This window comes from Aquila chrysaetos, chromosome 2 (genome assembly GCF_900496995.4).
Source record: "Aquila chrysaetos chrysaetos chromosome 2, bAquChr1.4, whole genome shotgun sequence".
In the NCBI taxonomy this organism is placed as follows: Eukaryota; Metazoa; Chordata; class Aves; order Accipitriformes; family Accipitridae; genus Aquila; species Aquila chrysaetos.
Window position 1 is genome coordinate 74373816 of NC_044005.1, and position 19315 is coordinate 74393130.

The window sequence follows — 19315 nt, forward strand, 5'->3', positions numbered from 1 at the left end:
AAATGCAATACAGGTGCCTCGGAGCTTTATTCAGAAGATTAATGTGAAAACCACATTTCGAATCAGCAAGAGGGAGGAGGGAAAGAAATAGCCTAATTTAAGTCGTGAAAGAACACTGATTTGTTTCCATGTGGAGCTAACACGCAGGGAAACGTGCCTTCCCGCTGGCAGCCCGACGCTGGCGCGGAGGGCTCGTAATGGCACACAAACACCTTCTCGGGCAAACGCTCCGGCTGGATTTAAATCCAATGAAGCCAGCTTTCACGAGGAGTGCTGAGAGAGCAATAACAAATGATTCTATTAGTATTAATGCAGTCAGCTTGTGCTATTTATAATGTAAATATCATCTGAGTATAAAAATTGCCCCATTGGCAGAACAGAGGTAAAATTTCCATTCATCACATTTTAAAATAGCCTAATCACACAAGATGTACTTGGTAACCATAAATGAAAGGTTGTCTTAACATAAAGATGATTAATAACGGGCAGGTATGTCTCATCTATTTTCCTACTGATGGAAAACATAAATATTTTGTCCCAAACATAAAAACTCTGATTGTATAATGAAGTGTTTACATTAATCTACCAAATAATTTCTTTTTATTCCTGCAGGGATTAGGGCCTTTAAGAGCATATAAAGGAAACACAATTATATCTTACTTGGCTGAAGAAGGAAACATACTGCAAGACCTATACATGCACTTATATTTTCATGCTGTTCTGATCCACAACCTCGGGGCATGGAGCTGCACCGCTCTGAGGCGGGAGGACTGACCACCAGTTCCAGAACTCAAACACCAGCAGCATTTTGGTTGGGGATGCTCAGCCGATTTTATTACACAGATGATGCTCTCCCAACGTAGTCAGCAGAGGAGCAGCCAGAAGGCAAAGGAAAGACCTTTTTCGGGTGCAACACCTTGGAAATATCTGGAACGTTAAGTGTGAAATAATAAAAATTCCTCCCTCCCGAAGGCTTCACGGGTGTTTGAACGCAGGGCCGAGGGGCAGATGTAGCGCCCAAAGCAGAGGTGCCGATGGCCTGCGCCCCTCCCCAGCACGCGGGGGGCACAGCCCCCCTCCCAGCCGCCGTTCCAGTACTCCCCGCTGCCCACGGCGGCTACGTTTCTTCTGGGGACGAAAAGCCTGGGAGATCCTGACGCCGCGAAGCTGCTCGGAGCTTGATCTCCCGTCTCATCCACGGGAGGATTTTGAAACCAGGCGTTTCCCCACCTGCCTTGTCTGCAAGGTCCTACCAACCCAAGAGCTTTTCTCAGAGCCTCTCTGCTGAGCCAGACAGATGACACGGCTGCTCACCTGACATACAGAAGTATGGGTTTGAAACCCTGGCTTCCCCAGTTCAATCTGAAACACTTGTCCTTGGGAAATACCCAGTCGCCCTGGTCTCTGGCTAGGGTGGACGTCCCCACCTGAGCAGCACGTACTGCCACGCATTAGGGACCACGGACGCAGAACCTGTCCGACGGGAAGCTAGTGCCATGCCCCGTGTGACGTGCTCCCTGTGTCATGATTCGGACTATCCCATGAAAAATAAATTCCAGCATCTAAGTCATTGCAAGTAAGGCAGCTTAGGTACTTACTTACCTTACCTCATCCTTCCCATATATTGTTTAAATTCTGCTTTGAAAGCAGATGGCTTTCTGCATTCAGTTGGAAGTTGTTCCAGAATTTATATCACATGTGGTTAGAAAACTTTTATTTCTCAGTGTAAGTTTATTCATGACCAGTTTACATCACTTGTTGTTGTATCCATGGTGTCAATAGCTCGAATAACTCCGTCCTTTCCACTTATCCCCTCCCGCCCTTTCAGTATCTGAATGCAGTAAACACATCCCCTCTCTGCCTTACTTCTGTTACGTAAAACAAGCCAAGCTTCTCCAATGACATGCAATAAGAAGCTCATGAGTGGAAAGAGACCCTCATCACCCTTTTCCGCCCCTGCTCCAGTTTAACTTTGTCTTTCGTGAATGTGTGTGCTGGTTTTGGCTGGGATAGAGTTAATTTTCTCCATAGTAGCTAGCATGGGGCTGTGTTTTGGATTTGTGCTGAAGACAGTGCTGGTAATGGTGAGATGTTTTGGTTCCTGCTGAGCAGTGCTTACCCAGAGCCAAGGGCTGTTCTGCTCCTCACCCCACCCCACCAGCGAGGAGGCTGGGGGGGGCACAAGGAGTTGGAGGGGACACAGCCGGGACAGCTGACCCCGACTGACCCGAGGGGTATTCCAGACCGTAGGACGTCATGCTCAGCACACAAAGCTGGGGAAGAAGAAGGAAGGGGGGACGTTGGGAGTGATGGCGTTTGTCCTCCCAAGTCACCGTTAGGCGTGATGGAGCCCTGCTGTCCTGGAGATGGCTGAACACCTGCCTGCCCGTGGGGAGTGGGGAATGGATGCCTTGGTTTGCTTTGCTTGCGTGCGCGGGTTTTGCTTTACCTATTAAACTGTCTTTATCTCAGCCCACGAGTTTTCTCAGTTTTACCTTTCCAATTCTCTCCCCCATCCCACCGAAGGGGAGTGAGCGAGCAGCTGTGTGGGGCTGAGCTGCCGGCTGGGGTTAAACCACGACAACGTGGAAGACCAGCACTATACGCAGTATGCCAGACAAAGCCTATTTACTTGCTTGTTGGTGTTTCCTCCTTGTTGCTTTCGGCAATTTTCAGTTTGGCTGGGTGGCCCTGAGGTGCTCCCAGTAGCCATCTCCCACAGGGAGCCTGGGCATGTGATGGGCACAGCGCGTCCCCGAGGAGCAGGGTGCCAAAGGGTGCGTGCCACAGCTCCAAACCCTTCTGTAGGTTTTGCCCTTAGCCCTAGGAACTGCCACTGGTTTTAGACATGGAGAAAGTACCTGGCAGAGGTGGCCCGCTGGATAGTTTGGAGGTGCAGCTGAAGGTGTCATTTACATTTTCAGATGCACATTTCAGACTAGAAATATTGCCCCAAAGTAGGCAGAGAGATGAGAGGGCTTGGGTAGGATTTTGATGTAGTAGATGGGGGGAAAAAAACAGCTAAGTCAAGGACTCTTTTTGTCCCATTTTATCTAATTATTCTCATGAGTGGCGAACAAAGTTTGGCAGAGACCATGAGTATCACCCAAACCCAGATCACTCACACAAATCACTCGGAATTATTTAAATTCCAAATAATGCTCAGGAACAGTGAAATATTGTTCCAAAATTCATGTCAGAATAAAACTGCCCTTAACACTGCTGTACTGCTCTAGCAGCTGGATGTGAGCAGTGGTAGCATCCGTAACCTACTCGACAGTGACGCTTACACGCTCTTGTTCATAGAAACTGCCATGACTTGTGATTCAGCCTTCTGTGCCACCGAGTCTCCCACTAATTCAAAGGACGCAGCATAACTCAGCAGTAAGACAGGCTGGTAATGATGTAAGTAAAAATAGCAGCGAGCGATGCCTACGCTCCATTTCGAGCGCTCCTTGCTTGGTTCTCAGAAGAGGTAGGAGGCTGTGATGACAAACATCCACTACCAGGCACCATACCTGCATTTTAAAAATGCAGCACCTCACATTCCCCTTGCACCAGCAGGGTTGTGCCCCCTGTGCTGGTGTAGGAGGACAAGGGGACCCTCACAGGGACTGAAGTGGAGTTTGTCAGGGATCTGACCTGCAATTCCCAACCCAAAGGTTTGCAAAGTCTACTTTATCATGTGGCTCACCATTATGAAAACAAAAAAATAGTTCCAGATTAGTTGCTTTTTTTCATGCAACCACGGCACCCGAAGCTTCAAATTTTCGCGGAGCACAAGGATGGCTGGGTTTATTTTGGTTACTAAGCTTACATTATATTTATTGTATCAAAAAGATACTTAATGAAAAGCTTTATATAAAATGTTTGTATGCAAAGGGCTCCACTTGATTATGTCTGAAAAAGTTGCTGACAGAAAGCAGAAAAAAGACATTATAGTGTTTTAAAAGGACAGAACTGTGACCGCCAGCACTTTCCAGGAGTATGAGGATGCACAGCCAAAGCCTTACTCCAATAATCTCTCTGAGATCCAGAAACAGGTTATTCCCTCTAACCTATTAGGTAGCCTAGAAAATATTAACTGTGTTGTTGATGTGACTTGTGGAGACACTAGAAGGACCACCCTCCCATGCCCAGGGAATCCTCAGCACTTCATAAGCATCTGTGCCTGTAACACCTACTGTAAGGATAGGGGCAGGAAAAAGAAGGTTTTGAGCATTAGGAGGCTCAGATAAACATGTTCCTGGATAGGCTTTTCCTATCAGTATAGTCTGACAGAATAAACTTTACAAATAAGAGAGAGAAAGGAGGGGGAAAGGCAGCCCATGACCCCTATTCCCTGCATCCCTGCAACTACAGGTGTAAGGAGTATAATTTTCAACAGACTGTGAGTAAGTATGATACAAAAAATATCTTTCAGTTTGGCTAAACTTGCTCCATACAAGGACTCACATAAACACTGCCTAACTTCCAGCAGACATGGCTTGACCGTAAGTATTTTGGTCCTCAGACACTCATGCACGCTCCTCTGCCGCCGCCTTTTGGGACATTCTGATGTCCGTAGCATCGTCTCTGCTCATAACTCTTACCAGCGCCTCAGGTGTGATCCTGGCTGAGGCTGGAGCAGCTCCCAGACACCCACTGCCTTGGCAGATGGGGGATTTACTCGCTATTTCACCCGCCAGTCCTGGCCCAGAGGCATTTCGGAGCACACCGGCTGCTTCAAGCCTCTGCAAAACCCCGCTGCAGAAGTGCTCGGCGTGCCAGAGGAGACCGTCCTTCGCCGTGCTTGGTTCCCCTGCTGACCAAAAAGGACCTGAAACCCCAGAGGTATATTGGCTTTTTGGTAAATACTTCAACGAGGAGGCGATTCCAGTGCTGGGCTGCCCCAAATTATCTCCCTGGGTCAATATTGCATGGAGGGACACGTATTATCTCCAGTGGTTATTTAAGGGGGACGCGAAACACACACATCCTCACAGCCTCAGCTGCTTGGCGAAGGTATCATACCCTCTGTCTCCTCCTTAGCTAGATAAGTAGCAGTCACTTGATTTGCTGGTCTTCACTTAAGAAGCAAAGAAAGTAACATTTATCATGCAAACAAAATTGTACATGCTATTGCCCTGCTTTCCAAAGGTGCTCCTGTATGTACTATGATTAATTCTGCTTCTCTGTAATTTGAAAATTAGAGTTGAGTTGTGGAATTTATCCAAAAGAAAGAATCCTCTGGGCTCTGCACTGAGGAAATTGTATTATTATAAATGAAGTGGAAAAAAAATTTGGTTTCACTGAGTTGGTAAGGACAGCAAGGTTTGGCTACAAGTCTTCCAGGCAAAAGAAGGCAAACACTCCTCTAAAATTCTCTAATCTTTCTTTTGCTTCTCTCACTAGAAAAGAAAAGCAAAAGAAAACATAGGAATTCAAAAAGAGCATGTGAAATGAGATACAGAATTGCCTCACATTATAGGGTTGATCACTGGAAAAGAGCTGAAATAACAGTATTTGGAATAAAAATTGGTACTGAAATAGGCACTATGGAGTAAACTTTCCCCTTTTTCAACTACCTCAGAAATAAGATACTTTACAAAACGAGCGTTGTCTTTCAAGGAAAACCAGGCTCCCGCATTGCCATTTCTTTGTGACTTAGCTGTAAAAAACCCTCACAGGAGCACCTGAAGAAGCAATCTGACTGTTTTCCAGCAGAGATAACACATGCTAATAGAGCAGAGCTCTCGGTGAAATGCTGAGAGCAGGTTGTATCCCCTGCTTTTATGAAAGATACTTGTCAATCACACAGCTTACTTTCATGTTGCTTTATCCATGGCAGCCAACTAAAAATCATGCAAAATGGATTAGAAGAATAGAGCGGCATGGACCCAGCCTGAGAAGTAAATTTTCGAGTTATTTGGCAAGAAATGGAAGATAGACAAAACTGCAAATGACAACTGGACTTAAGATTTTAAAGTTGTAATTATAAACGATGAATGTACTTGGAAAATGGAGAAGACTTTGAGGGAATCATCTCCCAGAGGAGGGAGAGAGGAGCGACCTGGCGAGACCACAGGTCTGCGGGTTACCCGAAGATGAAGATAAGTGCAGAAGGATGCAAATAACAAATGTCTAAAAGACTCACGAGGCAAAAGGGAATTACTTATTCTCATGTCTACTGTGAGAAGGACGAAGAGCACGAGCCTTAGCCAGAGGGAGCTGGGAAGACGTAGCTGGAATGCTACGGAGGAGCTTTCCAGCCATGAGGACAGTGAAGCTCTGGCATGCATAGCCTGGGGAGCAAGAGGGGTCTCTGGCACTGGAAGGCTTTTAGGTTCCCCAGACCTCTGTTGGGGATGGTTTAGGTGTAGCTTAGCTTCTCTGGCGCTGGAGGGTGGATTAAAAGGTCTCCCGAGAGCCTATTTCTGTAGCTGTATGTTCATAATCTTCCCCAGCTACAATAAAATCTTAGTATGTCACCAGAAATAAAAAGGCACAAAAATTTAATTAATTTTAGCCATCTAGGTGCTGGTACTTGGTCATTTAGGATTCCTTGATAGCCCGGTGTGAGAGATGGGACCGAGCCAAAATTTATCAGTTTTTCACTGCAGAAGACTCACAGGAACAATTATCAGCAGCAGCCCGCATGGTCCTGGAAGTGAGCGTGCTTGGTACTGCTGGGGACACAGCCGTATCCTGCCTCCACCGGGAGTTTAAATCAGTCATTTAACCTCTGTGCTTTTCGGATGTAAGGTGGTCAAATATAAACTGTGGATAATACTGAAACCTTGTTCTTAAACACAGCTGCCCTGATGCAAGCCGTGTGGAGCGTGAAGCGACTTTCCCATGCTGATGGTGGGGGACTGAGCTCACAGTTCTGGCTCCAAACCAGGCATTTTCTTTTGAAAATGAGAGTTTAGGCTTTAAATCATTTATGCAATTTTCGTTATTTTGCATCTTGTAATAAATCACTGGATTTTCTAAGTGAATTGAATACATCGGTCAAGGCTAAAGAAATTTCAGCATTTCCTAAAGATGTCCGAATGGATTGATCTGTATCTGGTTTGAAGCAATGAGTCATCCACACTGTGCTGTTAGCAGTGAATTTTTATCTTGATACAGAAAATCAATCCTATTCTAAAGTAACAGGTTGTTTAATTTGTAACTTGAAGTGAACACCTCTTTTTTAGGAAAAAAAAATATATCTGATTGTACCTATTTTGTACAGAAACTCATTTATGTTTTGAAAAAGGTGTTAGCGAGACCTGCTCTTATGCAGCTTTGTCCATTTTGAAATGCAATCAGAAGCTGGCATTCACTTTTGGCGAGCTTACTAGAACCCCTGTTCTTAACCCTTTTTCCCATAGTTTTTTTTTTCAGTCACCCCAGGAGAGAAGGAGATGGCCTGGCTGTCTGAACTGCTTCTCCCAGGTAACCTTCTTCTCCCCTATAACTTTGAACTCATTAATCAATGATTCAAGCTACTTTGAGGAGGAAATCAGAAGTGCTGGGTTTTTTTAAAATTTTGTGAAAACTGGCTGGTTAAAGGCAAGAGAGCAGCAATGCCCCCGCTGAAGGGCACGACACCCCGTCTCACTCCTAATCTTCTAGATCAGAGACTTGGTGGGGGTCACTGTGATAGTGACCAGCATTATCAAATGTGACCCACTACAGTAATTATAGAGGAAGTGCTCGAAATGCCTACTTTGGCTTTAAGTCTTTTATCATCTTATAAACTAGAAATTAAGGATCTGCTTAGAAACAAGACAGTGTTATATGGAGGAGAGACACAAGTGTCCCATGACGTATAACGACTCCACACACAGCTCTGATCTAACAAATCTTCTTGTGGCCACGCTGGTGAAAGTAAAGTCACCACGCAGGAGAGTGGAAAGCCCCTTCTGTTAAATTGGAAACTATAAATCTGTACATTAATGAACTCTTTCTTCAGAAATTCATCCAAGCTGAGAAGACTTTTTCCCAACTTTCCTGTCTTAGAGAAACTGTTCCGGGCATTGCCACTACATTGCCTTGTGCCATTGCAGTTTTGCTCTGTTTTAATAGCTGATTTGAATTGGGGTTGTTTAGCCTGGAGAAAAGGAGGCTGAGGGGAGACCTCATCGCTCCCTACAGCTGCCTGAAAAGGAGGTTGTACCAAGGTGAGTGTTGGTCTCTTCTCCCAGGTAACAAGCAATAGGACGAGAGGAAACAGCCTCAAGTTGCTGCAGGGGAGGTTTAGATTGGATATTAGGAAGAATTTCTTCACCGAAAGGGTTGTCAAGCATTGGAACAGGCTGCCCAGGGAAGTGGTGGAGTCACCATCCCTGGAGGTATTTAAAAGACGTGTAGATGTGGTGCTTAGGGACATGGTTTAGTGGTGGACTTGGCAGTGCTAGGTTAATGGTTGGACTTGATGATCTTAAAGGTCTTTTCCAACCCAAACGATTCTATGATTCTATGAATGCTAACGGAGACCCATGGGCTGATTCTTCTACCACTGGAGATAAGTAGTCTCACCAAATTTTAGCTGTCAATCAGATTTTGAAATGGGCTTTACTAAATAAGAAACAGAGCAACTCTCTGATTTTTCTTACTGTTGAATTTCCTCTTGATGCCAGGAAAGTGAAGCATAGGAATACAAAGATTAGTAAAATCAAGCTGGAACTACAAATCTGATAAACTGTCTGATGAAAGCTGGAATAGAAGTGAAAACATTAACATTATATAAATAATGTTATATATAAATATATATAATGTTAAATAAATAATGTCATAAATTATATAAAGTATATAAAAAGTAGACACCAATATGTAGCTTTGGTCATTAAATTATAAATCAGAAATAATGAATTACTGAAATGAAGCTATTATCAGAATTCAAATTTACCAGACTCATGGATGTATAATGCTTTTTTCCCATGGAATATTTAGGAGGAACACCACTAAGCAAGTCAGAACTGTGAACTGTCTGCAAGCAAAGGCCTTTTTACTATGTCAGCACTTAGAAACCAGAATATCAGTGAAAACCTCCAGAGACAGTTAAAAATAAATGAATAAATAGAACTAATCCATAAGCTTCTGTACAAGTGTGAATCCTGCAGTTTTAAACTAACCCAGGGTCAGTATATGGCTGGTAAAAATCACTGATTTCCATCACGCTGGGTTTTTTAGGGGAAATCTGTGTTGGTTCTTGATGGGGACCCTCAGGCGATTGCAGGGAGTACATACTGGCACGGTCTGGTCCATCACGTGTGATGCTAAAGCGCTAGAAAGGGAGGACTAACGACCCCTGAGATGAAGAGGTTGGAGGGGAGCAGGGATGGTGGTGGGGACACAATTTCGGAATGGCCAGAGGCCCATTTAAGCATCACAAATCATAGCAGATGGTCGTTCCTGCCTACTGAGAAACGCTGAACCCCCATGGCGGATGCACGTATAGGTTTTCCCCACGGGGACCTATAGGAAGCTGTGCTTTGCAGTGGTGACTGGGCGAGCTGGCAGAGAGGGAAGGGTTGGAGTTTGCTACAGGCACAAACAATCCAGTCTCTTTTCAAAGGTGAACAGGGTAAGATACAGCAATGTTTTTAAATTAGGAAGGGAGCTGTAATTCCAGTAAAACAGTGAATAAATCTTGCTGAAATCTTTACCAAATCTGGCTTAAAAACAAACTCAAGCATTCCAGGGTCCCAACATATGGAAATCTGTCCTTGTTCTCCACTTCCCACACATGACGGTTTCTCATTTCTGTGTAAAATGAGAAATAGAGTATGACTTCATTTCACAAAAGGATGGGTTTTTTTTTCTTTAGGATAAACGGAGAGACTTGGTAGGTAAAGACTTAACAACAATCCTTCAAAGCCTCATAGATTTTGTAGCTACTTCATCACTCTCTGAAGAAGTAGCTGACCTCCAAAATTGTAATTGCATAATAGACTGGCTTCATGCAAAGCTGGATTAAGTCAGTCCTCCTCAAGGCAGAAGGCACTTCTCTGTGCCACTATTCCCTTTCTCCCGTTCATTTTCTGTCCCCCATTCTGCCGTTGTTCACTGAGGTCCCCACTGCGAACAGGATCGGGGAGATGAGAAACAGCAACACTTCTCAAGTGTCAACAAACTGCAGTGCCTGGGGATGGAGAAACCAAGAAGGGGAACAAGTGGCCTCAGGCAAAGGCATTCGGGGTGGGAATTTCTCAGGCTAGCATCACAGCAAAAAGAAATGCATCTAGTAGGAAGCACGATGAGATGGCAATAAACTCCAGAAGGTCCTTCAAGAGCCACAGAAGTGTGGTGGTCTTCCACGCATGGTCAGCGCAACACAGGGCAACAGACATAGCTGATGGTCTCATTCCATGATCTCCTACAAGTGTGAAGTTCATATCTCTGTAATAAGTGTGTTCCCTGCAGAAAATGATAACAAATATAAATGTAAGAATGTTAATTTTTTTTTTTTTTTTACTTTATTTACAGGGACAAAAACACTTCAAAGCCAGGAAAAAAAGAGTCCAAATTGGAAAATATTTCTGCAGAGAAATTCTAATCCATTTTGATCAACTTCACAAAAAAAAAGTATACATGAAGGAAGAGATTCCAACTATGCTCTAGTCCCTTCCTTTCATCCTAGAAAAAGAGAATGTATATTAATCATTAATGATGATAAAGAGCATGGGACCTTTAACATGATAACCGCTTGCTGCTTCTGCAAGATCTTCTAAAGGAGTGAGGAGTCATCTTATATACTCACATACCTATAGTATGGTGCCAATTTAAAATAAATGCAATGTGGAGTATATTAATAATATAAAATGATTATAGAAAGTCATGCAGAATCATTGAAAAAAAGTAGAAGATCCTGTTAAGATTAAATGCAGATGATCCCTGTGGGAATACAGCACAGATGGAAAGAGAGGTGGTCAGTTAAACTCCTCCAGAGCTGAATCCGGTGAGGGACACAAAGCAAATGGCTTCTTCAAGTATATCAGCAGCAAAAGAAAGAAAGGGCAAATGTCAGCCTGCCGATGAATCGGACAGGAGACCTGGTGACAGAGGATATGGAAAAAGCCAAGATCGATGCCTTCTTTCCTTGGTCTTTACTGGTAAAACCAGCCTTCAGGAATCACAGGTCCCTGAGGCCGGTGGGAAAGTCTGGAGCAAGGAAGACTTACCCTTTGTGAAGGAGGACCAGGTTAGGAAACATTTAAAGAAACTTATAAACTTTATGTAAGTCCATGGGACCTGATGTGATGCACCCATGGGTGCTGAGGGCACTGGCCAACTGCAAGGCCAGTCTTGACCATCTTCGGAAGGTCGTGGCAATTGGGAGAGGTTCCTGAGGACTGGAAGAAAACAAGCATCAGTTCTGTCTTCAAGAAGGGTAAGAAGGAGGATCCAGGAAACTACAGGCAGGTGAGCCACACCTCGATCCCTGGGAAGGTGATGGAAAAAGCCAAGGTACTTAATGCCTTCTTTGCCTTGATCTTTCCCAGTAAAACCAGCCTTTGAGAATCCCTGGGATTGGCTGTGGCTTCATCCTGGAAGGCAAAAGGAAGTATTAAAGACCTGATATTACACCAAGTAAATCGTCACTATAGCATTCACATCTGAGGTATAAATAAATATTTGAAGTAAGGAAATAAAAGGTTGTATAATGGCAGATTTTCAGTGATAACTTGAACAGCATCATATCACGCTGCATTTTCAAGATAGAGGCCTAATTCTATCCCCGTCCATGCAGCCAGCCCCCTCAAATTGGTTCACATTCATATTTATGTATCTTTTAAAAATCTAAATATAACATAACGTATAGGAATCTTTGTGCTTCAAGGCATTCAATGAGCACCATGGGAAAGAAACGCCTGCTCTTTTTCTGAATTTAGTGTTATTAGTTCTGCTGGAAAATGCACACTTTTTTTCCTGCAACGGTTATTTGCCTTTTGTCTATTTTGTCAAATTCTCCAAATTAACAGCAGATTATCATCATCATCACACCCAGATTTCTTCCAAACGCTCGTGCAGGCAAGAGAACAACATGCCTCTGACTGATGCAGTAGCAATAATTTTGAGTGGGGCCAGCATGCTGCCTTCGCACACAGTCTGAGACCCTCCAAAATTTGTGTGGACTGAGATGACCCCCCCCCCCCAGGCAAGGTCAGCAGGATCTCAGCCGCTTGCTTCCCCACCAGCTTAACCAGTAAGCAGATTATGAGTGCACTTGGAGAGTTTCTGATTGCTTAACCCAATGAGAGCCTTTCCGTATTTTGCACTCCCAGACCCATGTTGATGTGCAAGACTGCAGAGACCGCTGCATTCTTGATAAGACGGCGCTTAGTGCTGAACCATTATCTTCCAGAACAGATGGTTAATAGGGAACAGTCCCACATTATTAGTTTACCAGCCAGCTCATAAATAATGAACACCACTCTGTCACTTTCTAAAAGCATACATGTTTCATCATCATTCATCATAAAGAGGAAAAGCCAAGTTAACTATGTATCTCTCAACAAATATTTCACCTTAACTGCACGTGTATTAAGAAATGCCTGTTGAATGCAAAGATGTTTTTTCAGGAACAAAAAGGATGTTCAAAGCCTCATGCAAAATATCTTTTCTTTATTTTTGGATTAGATTATATTTATTTTTTAGAATGGGTGATAGCACTGGTTTTTCCAGTGGTTGACTGCAGTTTTATCTATCTGTTTGTGAGACCAAAAGCTGTAATGGCAATCTCTAAGAGTCCAGCAGATCACACCTTGGTCATTTCCAAAGGGTCCCGGCTCTGCCACCCCTCGCTGTGCCGTCCCACGCCACACGTTACGGCAGTGCAGTTCCACCCCTCTTTGCTCTACCCTCCCACGCACGTCCTTTGGACATGGACCTGATGGAGAGTCCGACGGGTTATTCAAGGGGTTTCCTCCAGCGTCCTGGTGGGCTTGGGACTTGCCCATCAGCTTCAGCACTGCCTGTAGGTGTCCATGCTCCTGCCAGCAAACATCCCACCTCCTGCTGTTTGCTGACTGATTTCATGCCTTGTTCTCCATTTTTTTCCCCCTTTCTGCTCTCCTTTTCACCACCTTTACCTCCCTTTCCCCATCCGGTCTCCTTCCAAACAAACCACCTTGTTATCCCTATTTTGCTACAACCGTTTCCAAATGTGGTGTTTCCGATACCATTACATATGCAATCTCGGCATTAAATGGCATTAATGATATGGGTTCCTCGGTACAGCTGCCCTTGCAAGGCTCTGTTCCCCAAAAGAGCCTCCAAAGTCCCCTTGAACTATGGAACTACTGGTTTCGGTTTGCTTCCCTTACATGCTTTCTGAGACATGCCATCCTGCTTGTGTCTTGCTTCCTCTATTCAGCTCCAGGTAAGCTCAAGCGCCGTCTTTTCCCATACACAAAGCATGTGAAGGCTCATCCTGTAACATGTTTTTCTCGCTGTTTTTGTGCTCACAGCGCATCCCACTCTCCGTGTGCTGCTCAGTCACAAATCATCACCCTGGACACGTTCTTCAGACACCATCCCACTTCCCGCACAGGCACCATCTCAACACCATCCCGATCCTCTGCAACCTGGCACCCTACGGCGATGCTTTCCTGGCGTCGGGAGGGACGCGCGGTCTGAGGGCAGCATCCGTCCGGACACCGCGGCAGGGGTAGGGCAAGGGGGCAGATACAACCTCCCATTGACTGGGGGCCACGCAACATGTCTCTGGGGCTCAGGTCTGCCTGGATCTGTCACTGCTGGGGGGGGGTCGATCTGCTTCGAGGGTTGCGCTTGAGCGGATGCGTGCGCTGCTGCTTCGTTTCAGGGAGCAAACACATTTTCTGGAGAACACACCTTTGATGACAATTGACCAAGTCTGAATTTGGCTAAAAAGGGGAGTAAAAAACCAAAACATTTTGCCGTGTTACTTGACATCTGATGGGGCCAATGCCATTTTCCTTTGTAAGTATCTGAGAAAGATACTTTCTATTGGCAGATATTTTAACCAGAGGTGATAAATCATTTATTGTAGTAATTTTAGTAGGAACGCAAGCTTTGGGTGACCTCTCTTGTCCCTGCAGCTGGTCTGTTGCCTTCTCAGCCACTGGCTGCGAATTCAAGACAAGCAATTACGTGAAGCTGAAAAGAGGATGCTATGATCAGGACAGTCAAAGAGAGGATAGAGGAAAATACAGAAGAAACCTGGACTTTCTTTGAAACCAAAGTGCACCGAGAAAAAACAGGCAGTGATGTTTCACCTCCCAAGCATGGGTGAACAAGACTTTATTTCTATTTCCATCATTTATAAAACACTTCATGAAGGGAGTTGGCCAGTGGGAAAGGAGTCACTTGCTCCATTGCTTGATCTTCCTTCCCAACACCTAAATCACATTAAATGCCAGTTGAGTAGAAAAGTTTGAGTGAGCGTTGTCCACATAAGTTTGCATTTTTTTCCTGTGATCTGGTACCAATAAAGACCTGATTATGTTCTTACCTGATCTCCACTTCACAGGAAATGTTTTTGAAGATTATCATTGCTCATGTCGGTAATATTTCTGCTAAGCACTGTGCCTCTCCTGCTCCTTCCTGCTGCTGCTGCCGCTGCATCCTCAGTAATCATATCAAAAAGAAAGTCATTCTGTATTGTTTCTAGTTCAGTAGTTTACTGTGGTAACAAGCCGTGGACAACGGTAGTATTTACAGAGGTAGTTAGAAGAAGGAAATTAATTAAAGGTCATTTTGAAAAAAAAGATGATCCCATTGCTTTGAAAAATAAAATCAAGACCATGCAGCTGTAACTGCTTTGGAAGGTTTACTTCCACTTTTAAAGCAGATGTCTCTGATGTCATTTAATTATGAATAAACCAGAATAGCTGGATGCTATGGGAAATCTGCTGTAAAGGGAGATGTCAGCCAAATTGTTTTAGTTCATACAAAGCACTTGTAAACTCTAGAGGGTTACAGACTCTTTTAGTTAAACTACAGACACTGTAACATATACTGCTTACTGTTCATTAAATGCTGTTCGTTAAAAGCAGCTTCTTAGGGAACATTGACATCGGCCCATTCCCTGACTCTCTTGCCCTTCCCTCAAGAACGATTCGAGGATGTTCTGCTCTTTTTTGGTATGTAAAATCAGGTACAACTGTGTTAGTATTTTATTAGCAATAAGTATATTTTCAGCCAAAAAGAAATCCAGCCTTTTGCAGAGAGAAGCACACTCATAATGTATTTTTAGGGTTGCATATTAGCACTCAGAAGGGGGGGACCTTTGTTGCCCACAGATGATGCCATAGCCTGTGTTTTGCAGTTGCTCGTGCATTGCTCGTTCCGGTGTTAAGACAGCAGGAGGTAAAAGTCAGTCAGTCACTGCATGGTGAGCATCTGTGATTCCAGGCGCTATGGCGAGATACTTCTGCATTGGGCAAGAGTCGATTTTGCTGCCAAATACCCTTCGTTAGACCACCTTTGTTTTTTAAAGATGTTTATTTGAAGAAGATAATGATACATGGGGCCTATTTATAAATCATCTTTGAGATATAGGTACACCAGTTAAAATAAATATTGAATATTTTCTGAACTTACATTTATTGTGATCAATGTAATGTAAACATACAGGTTTGGAGAAAACCTTCTTGAGCACAGCTCAGACTTTCAAAGTTCTTGTAAGACCAAATTTGGCTTCTATTGGCCTTTCATTTTATGCTGAAATAAGTTTTTTCTCTAAAAGATAACCACTGCTAAATAACCTCAAGCAGACTTTTTCTCATTTCCCTCCATCCCCAGAATCTTGCCTCACAGTGACTGTACTAAAGTTTGGGGCAATTGTAGTAGAACAAGCAGGAAGAAAACGCGTCCCTGGGAGTCTGGGAGCTGTGACAGCTGGTGCATCGGAGATGGGCATGGGATAAAATACGGAGATTAGTTATCTTCTTTTCCACAGAAGACAGGATTTGGGTCCGGGCTTAGATACCCAAATGCCTGCATTCAGGCCGCTGAACTGAGCCTTCCCTAGATGTCCATTTGCAGTAATGGGAACTTTGATACCTTGCTCGCTTAAGAACATGCGTTTAGATATCTTAAGGGGAGCTAAATCGCATCCCGCTGTTTGTATGTTTTCTAAACTGGATAAGATAACACAAAGCCAAAGGACGCATTCAGTTGTCGGACTGTAATTAATGTCAACAGAATGGTGACATGTTTGTTCAGTGATAAAGCCAGCTGATGAGGTACGGGTGATGAGAAGGTATTTATAGAGTTGCTATGATCTTGATGACATCGTTAATGTTGAAGGGTTGTAAACAATATTTAAACAGTTGAAAATGGTGCTGCTTATGTCTTGTGGCTGCTATGACCATGGTTTGCTTTAACAGAACTTGTGCTTTAGGTGGCGTGGGTTGTAAGAAAGCACATACCTGCTTTCAAAATGTACCGGTAACATCTACTGGTCACATTTTGACTGTCCAGCCAAGCAAGTGTGCGGGGACACCACTGCCAGCAAGCTTCTGCTTTCTGTGAGTGCCTCTCTGAATCCAGCCATAAGGAGGGCTAGCTTTACCCCACGAATTTTGGTGAACTTGTGTCACTGTATATAATTTCGGTCTGACTGCTCAGAAACACGTCTAGCAGAAGCAACGCATTTTAACAGGGGGCCTGTCTAATCTGAGCCTAATTTGCTGTCTGACAGCAGCACTGAAATTCTCTGAGGGGTTTTTCCCATTTCTGTGCAAGGAGAAGCATTTCGCTCCGGCTCTCCCCCAGCAGCGCAGAGCTCCTGTCAGCCTCAGCAAAACAGCTGCTTCCCTGGAGAAACCACTCCCAGGTACGCAGATACCGCTGCAGAGCATCAGCTCTTGTAAAACTGGTTTAAAATTGCATTTTTTATTTTAAAAATATATGCGGTAAATATTTTGCTCTGCATATCATTATTAATCTGTATTTCAGCTTTTCTTTAATGTATTTCTAGGCAAAGTAGGGATGAAAATAGGACTTTATATAACCCTGATGAAAGCATCTGTCAAGCAATGGGAAAGAAATAAGTACGAGAGACTTGTTAATAAAACAGTAAAAATATCTAGAGACACAGCATTACAACAAGGGAGGCTGGCGCTCTAGTTAAACCATCTGCTTTTAAAATTTATTTCCTTTAGCAATCAGCTTAAGCGCTGGGGCATCATCCCTGCGTGGCAGCGAGCTGAGCCCCCCGACCCACCTCGACCAGTCTTCCCCGGGCACGCAGGCTCCATCCTCCGCGCCGGCTGTCTCAGGGGATGCAAAACAGCCCCCAAAGCCATCGTCCTCGCGCAGGAGCACTCTGGAGAAGTGGCTTCTGTGCCAGGGGTGTGCTGTCTCCCGAGACGGGAGCGTTTCTGCCTCACGCGTACGTCTCCTTCACCGGGGTCCATGCTGAAACCATACCTGACAACCCCTCGTTTGGGGGGAGGAGGGAGGAGGAATAAAGTAACCTTTCTCCTTCCAGCCACTGACAAAATTTCCCTTGGTCTAAGAATAGTGGCTACTGGCTGGTTTGTAAAAAGTGAAACTGCCAAAGACCTGGGGGTTTGGTCCCCAGGGCACAACTGGAAGAACTTTGCAATCTTAAAGCTTTGTGAAGAAGTCAATCCCTGTATCATCCAGCTCTACTGAAAAACCGCCAGGTGTCCACCGCCCAACCACACATAACACGCTTTCATTGCAGATGAACAGGTTTCCTCCCTTTTTTCCAGTTGTGTTTGTCTACTGTTCCTGGCACGGTGTGCAGGAGGAGCAAAAGGGCTATTTCCAACACCACAGGCATGAGGACCATGCTCACTGATGATGTCTCTCTACCAGAGATCCTTCATCGATCCAATAAAATAATAAAATAAAATAAGCCCCTGGAAATGTCAGCCACTGCAAAAGCAAATGTCTAGGAGCCTTCCTGGCTGCAAAGTAGGCAGCAATGGGGGTGGTTGATGGGAGCCAGCCAGCCTGAGGAGCTGCTGGGAAGCAGTGGCACGGGTTATGCCTACCACATTACCTGCCCTCGCTGACCTCAGCCCTGTAAATCCAGAGGTCAAAGCTGAACGCATGGGCAAAGCTAATTAAATGCAGCGCTCAATTAAAATCCCTCTAAAAATTTTTTTATTAGCTTTGCGCAAAAGAGTTTCCTCATCCTTTTACAATTCTGCTCATGCTCTCTTTATGAGGACAGCCTGTTCAGGAATGCTGGAAAACCAAGGTGTGGGGTAATCCTCTGATTCTGGGAAACTGCGCCATTAAGTGCTGATTTGGCATGAGCTAAGCAGGGCGAAGAGCTGCTGTGCACATGCTCAGCCACCCTGCGAGGAAGAAGCGGCTCCTTGGCTTGAAGTGATTACCAATCGCCTCCTGGGGCAAAAGAAACCAGCCCAACCCAAAGAGCTGCAAACAGTTAAAAATAATCCCACTAAAGCTTTCTGGAAAGGGTATGAAGCGCTGTTTTGGCCCCTTCAGTTGTTTCCTACATCTGCAAAAGCTTGGTGCTGGCGTAAAGATGGAGAGAAGGTGCCTGTCTATTATAACTTCCATCTTCATCCTCTAGCTGTGCCAGGAAGAGGAGCCTACTGTGAAAAATCTGTCTCTCAAATTAAAACTAATTTCCCAGGAGCCTCCCTACTTATTGTCTTTGCTTTAAAAAGCTGTCTTACCTTGCATTAACAGGGGTTTGAACAACATACTCTTACAGATGGATGACAACAGGATCTCGTAACGCTCCCGGGCGCTCCCCCAACCGGGAGGGACCCAACCCAGCCTCCCAGCCCCAGCACAGCGGGGCAGCAGGACCACCTTGCAGCAGCAGGTCTTGCTCCCAGCAGCATCCCGCAGCATCCCGCAGCCTCCTGCCGACGCCACGCTGGGCGCAGGGTGCCGGGAAGGTGCCCACCGACCCCGGCATTGGAGCCGTGGGGGCTCTTCCAAAGCCCGGCTTCCCTTCGATCCCCGGTTGAGTAAAGCCCGTGGGCTTCACGGTCATGGTGGGTGACGGCAGCTGCCTGCGCGTTCCCCGTTAGGCGACGTCCGTCGCTGTGAGGTGGTTTGGTCAGTCTCAAATTTTGTGTGTTTGCTGGGGAGAGGAAGGCGAGAAGGGCCCCACAGAAGATAGCACCGCTGGTGGCTCACCACCAACAAAAAAACGCAATGTCGGTGTCCGGACTGGGTAAAATGCTTAAAAACAGCCCAAACACCAGTTTGGAAAGCCAGGGAGTTTCAGCTGCGAGGGCTGCTGTGCCCGTGAGCCGTGCCAGGGCAAAGGAAGACTCCTCACGCCGCAGGTTTGGTTACTTTAAAATGCTTCCCAACGTACACACTGTGCTGTCCTCTA